A 5,452-nucleotide genomic window follows, 5' to 3' on the forward strand; every position below is an offset into this window, starting at 1 on the left:
GAGATAATAGAGATTGGTATTCCATGTCTGGAGACGACTTCCTTCAAATACAGTCGTGATAACTTCTCCATCTTGTCATCTTCTCTTATTGGCAGGAAGTGTGCTGATTTGGTGAGACGATCAACTATTACCCAAATAGTATCAAAACCACTTGCAGTCCTTGGCAATTTAGTGATGAAATCCATGGTAATGTTTTCCCATTTCCATTCCGGGATTTCGGGTTGTTGAAGTAGACCTGATGGTTTCTGATGCTCAGCTTTGACCTTAGAACACGTCAAACATTCTCTACATATTTAGCAATATCGGCTTTCATACCTGGCCACCACAAATGTTTCTTAAGATCCTTGTACATCTTCCCCGTTCCAGGATGTATTGAGTATCTGGTTTTATGAGCTTCTCTAAGTACCATTTCTCTCATATCTCCAAATTTTGGTACCCAAATCCTTTCAGTCCTATACCGGGTTCTGTCTTCCCGAATATTAAGATGCTTCTCCGATCATTTGGGTATTTCATCCTTTAAATTTCTCTCTTTTAAAACTCCTTGTTGCGCCTCTTTTATTTGAGTAGTAAGGTTAGTGTGAATCATTATATTCATAGATTTTACTCGAATGGGTTCTCTGTCCTTTCTGCTCAAGGCGTCGGCTACCACATTTGCCTTCCCCGGGTGGTAACGAATCTCAAAGTCGTAATCATTCAACAATTCAATCCACCTACGCTGCCTCATATTCAGTTGTTTTTGATTAAATATGTGTTGAAGACTTTTGTGGTCGGTATATATAATACTTTTGACCCCATATAAGTAGTGCCTCCAAGTCTTTAATACAAAAACAACCGCGCCTAATTCCAAATCATGCGTCGTATAATTTTGTTCATGAATCTTCAATTGTCTAGACGCATAAGCAATCACCTTCGTTCGTTGCATTAATACACAACCGAGACCTTGCTTTGATGCGTCACAATAAATCACAAAATCATCATTCCCTTCAGGCAATGACAATATAGGTGCCGTAGTTAGCTTTTTCTTCAATAACTGGAACGCTTTCTCTTGTTCATCCTTCTATTCAAATTTCTTCCCTTTATGCGTTAATGCAGTCAAGGGTTTTGCTATTCTGGAAAAGTCTTGGATGAACCTTCTGTAGTAACCAGCTAGTCCTAAAAACTGGCGTATGTGTTTCGGAGTTTTCGGGGTTTCCCACTTTTCAACAGTTTCTATCTTTGCCGGATCCACCTTAATACCTTCTTTGTTCACTATGTGACCGAGGAATTGAACTTCTTCCAACCAAAATGCACACTTTGAAAACTTAGCGTACAATTCTTCCTTCCTCAATACTTCTAACACCTTTCTCAAATGTTCACCGTGTTCTTGGTCATTCTTTGAGTAAATAAGTATGTCATCAATGAAAACAATGACAAACTTGTCAAGGTATGGTCCACACACTCGGTTCATAAGGTCCATGAACACAGCTGGTGCATTAGTTAAACCAAACGGCATGACCATAAACTCATAATGACCGTAACGTGTTCTGAAAGCAGTCTTTGGAATATCATCTTCTTTCACCCGCATTTGATGATACCCGGAACGTAAGTCAATCTTTGAATAAACAGACGAGTCTTGTAGTTGATCAAATAAGTCGTCGATTCTCGGTAGTGGGTAGCGGTTCTTGATGGTAAGTTTGTTCAACTCTCGGTAGTCGATACACAACCTGAATGTACCATCTTTCTTCTTGACAAACAAAACAGGAGCTCCCCACGGTGATGTGCTTGGTCGAATGAAACCACGCTCTAAAAGTTCTTGTAATTGGCTTTGCAGTTCTTTCATCTCGCTGGGTGCGAGTCTGTAAGGAGCACAAGCTATTGGTGCAGCTCCTGGTACAAGATCTATTTGAAATTCAACGGATCGATGTGGGGGTAATCCCGGTAATTCTTTCGGAAATACATCGGAAAATTCTTTTGCAATGGGAACATCATTGATGCTCTTTTCTTCAGTTTGTACTTTCTCGACGTGTGCTAGAACAGCATAACAACCTTTTCTTATTAGTTTTTGTGCCTTCAAATTACTAATAAGATGTAGCTTCGTGTTGCCCTTTTCTCCGTACACCATTAAGGGTTTTCCTTTTTCTCGTATAATGCGAATTGCATTTTTGTAACAAACGATCTCTACTTTCACTTCTTTCAACCAGTCCATACCGATTATCACATCAAAACTCCCTAACTCTACTGGTATCAAATCAATCTTAAATGTTTCGCTAACCAGTTTAATTTCTCGATTCCGACATATATTATCTGCTGAAATTAATTTACCATTTGCTAATTCGAGTAAAAATTTACTATCCAAAGGCGTCAATGGACAACTTAATTTAGCACAAAAATCTCTACTCATATAGCTTCTATCCGCACCCGAATCAAATAAAACGTAGACAGATTTATTGTCAATAAGAAACGTACCCGTAACAAGCTCCAGGTCTTCCTGTGCCTCTGCCGCATTAATATTGAAAACTCTTCCGCGGCCTTGTCCATTCGTGTTCTCCTGGTTCGGGCAATTTCTAATAATGTGGCCCGGTTTTCCACATTTATAACAAACTACATTGGCATAACTTGCTCCGACACTACTTGCTCCGCCATTACTCGTTTCGACACCATTTGTTCCTTTCGTTCTATTAACCCCTGGTCCGTAGACCTCACACTTCGCCGCGCTATGACCATTTCTTTTACACTTGTTGCAAAATTTGGTGCAGAACCCCGAGTGATACTTTTCACACCTTTGGCATAGCTGCTTCTGATTGTTGTTGTTGTTGCGGTTATTATTGTTGTTGGGATGATTGTTGTAGTTGCTGTTGTTGTTGTTGTTGTTGTTGTTGTTGTTGGGCCGTTTGTTGTAGTTGCGATTGATGTTGCGATTGTTGGGATAATTGTTGCGATTATTGTTGTAATTGATGTTGTTGTTGTATTGGTGATTCTTATCACCGTTTTACTCCCACTTTCTTTTGACTTGCTTCACATTGGCCTCTTCAGCAGTCTGTTCTTTAATTGTTTCTTCAATCTGGTTCACTAGTTTATGAGCCATTCTACATGCCTGTTGTATGGAGGCGGGCTCGTGTGAACTTATATCTTCTTGGATTCTTTCCGGTAATCCTTTCACAAACGCGTCGATCTTCTCTTCCTCATCTTCGAACGCTCCCGGACACAATAGGCACAATTCTGTGAATCGTCTTTCATACGTGGTAATATCAAATCCTTGGGTTCGTAACCCTCTAAGTTCTGTCTTGAGCTTATTGACCTCGGTTCTGGGACGGTACTTCTCGTTCATCAAGTGCTTGAATGCTGACCACGGTAGTGCGTACGCATCGTCTTGTCCCACTTGCTCTAGATAGGTATTCCACCATATTAACGCAGAACCTGTGAAGGTATGCGTAGCGTACTTCACTTTGTCCTCTTCAGTACACTTACTTATGGCAAACACTGATTCGACCTTCTCGGTCCACCGTTTCAATCCGATCGGTCCTTCGGTTCCATCAAATTCCAAAGGTTTGCAGGCAGTGAATTCTTTGTAGGTGCATCCTACACGATTTCCTGTACTGCTAGATCCAAGGTTATTGTTGGTATGTAGCGCAGCCTGTACTGCGGCTATGTTTGAAGCTAGAAAAGTACGGAATTCCTCTTCATTCATATTCACGGTGTGCCGAGTAGTCGGTGCCATTTCCTTCAAAGTAGTCAAATGGAACAAGTTAATCATACATAATATTAAGAGTAGTTAATAGTATTTCGTAGCATAATATGAACTCATTTATAAAAGCTTTTTCTTCATATTAGCGTTTTATAAGTTTAAATTCGGGTAGTACCTACCCGTTAAGTTCATACTTAGTAGCTAATATACAATTCAACTACTACAATTCTATATGAAAAACTGATTATAATAATATTTCGCGTTCAAACTTTTACACAATATTTTACAAACTTACAATACCGCTTATTTTACATATAGCATGAAATATAGCACACAATAAATTTGATACAAGATGGTTGTGAAGATAATTCTAGCTAGTACACAAGTCGTTCAGCAAAGGCAATAAAGACACGTAATTCATACGTCCAGAAACAAGTCATGCATTCTGATTTTACTAGGATTACTTCCCATCCTTGGTCTTGTGGAACATAACCGTTATGGCCGTTGATAAGACATCGTGTTGTAACGTCGTCAAAGGGACGAGGGTTATGTAATGTCCAACAGTCCCGTAACAATCTAAAAACCTCATTTCTTACCCCAATTACCGACTCCGTCACTTGTGGGAACGTTTTGTTTAATAGTTGTAGCCCAATGTTCTTGTTTTCACTTTGGTGAGAAGCGAACATTACTAATCTGTAAGCATAACATGCTTCTTTATGTTACATGTTAGCCGCTTTTTCTAAATCACGAAGTCCAATATTCGGATATATTGAGTCAAAATAATTTCTTAACCCATTGCGTAAAATAGCATTTGGGTTCCCCGCAATATATGCGTCAAAGTAAACACATCGTAACTTATGGATTTCCCAATGTGATATCCCCCATCTTTCGAACGAAAGCCTTTTATAAACCAAGGCATTCTTGGAACGTTCTTCGAATGTCTTACAAACTGATCTCGCCTTAAATAGTTGTGCCGAAGAATTCTGACCGACTCTAGACAAGATTTCATCAATCATGTCTCCGGGTAGGTCTCTTAAAATATTGGGTTGTCTATCCATTTTGTATTTTTTATACTGTAATATAGACAAGAGTTAGATTCATAAAAAAAAAATAAAAAATACTTATTAATACAAGCAATTTTTACATATATCATAAAGCATAAGCACACTATATTACATATATTACACCACACGAATACAACTATCTTATTCCGACTCGCTTGTTTCTTCTTCTTCGGTTTTGGTTCGTTTTGCCAAGTTTCTAGGGATATATGATGTTCCCCTAATACGAGCCGCTGTTTTTCACATTGGTTTAGAAAAACCTGGTGGTTTAGAGGTTCCCGGGTCATTGTTACAACTTAAGGACTTCGGGGGTTGACGATACATATAAAGTTCATCGGGGTTGGAATTAGATTTCTCTATTTTTATGCCCTTTCCCTTATTATTTTCTTTTGCCTTTTTAAATTCAGTTGGGGTAATTTCTATAACATTATCGGAATTCTCGTCGGAATCCGATTCATCGGAGAATTGGTAATCCTCCCAATATTTTGCTTCCTTGGCGGAAACACCATTGACCATAATTAACCTTGGTCGGTTGGTTGAGGATTTTCTTTTACTTAACCGTTTTATTATTTCCCCCACCGGTTCTATTTCTTCATCCGGTTCCGATTCTTCTTCCGGTTCCGATTCTTCTTCCGGTTCCGACTCTTCTTCCGGTTCCGATTCTTCTTCCGGTTCCGACTCTTCTTCCGGTTCCTCTTCGGGAACTTGTGAATCAGTCCACGAATCA

The sequence above is a fragment of the Rutidosis leptorrhynchoides genome, chromosome 2, assembly GCF_046630445.1.
Source record: "Rutidosis leptorrhynchoides isolate AG116_Rl617_1_P2 chromosome 2, CSIRO_AGI_Rlap_v1, whole genome shotgun sequence".
Taxonomy (NCBI): Eukaryota; Viridiplantae; Streptophyta; class Magnoliopsida; order Asterales; family Asteraceae; genus Rutidosis; species Rutidosis leptorrhynchoides.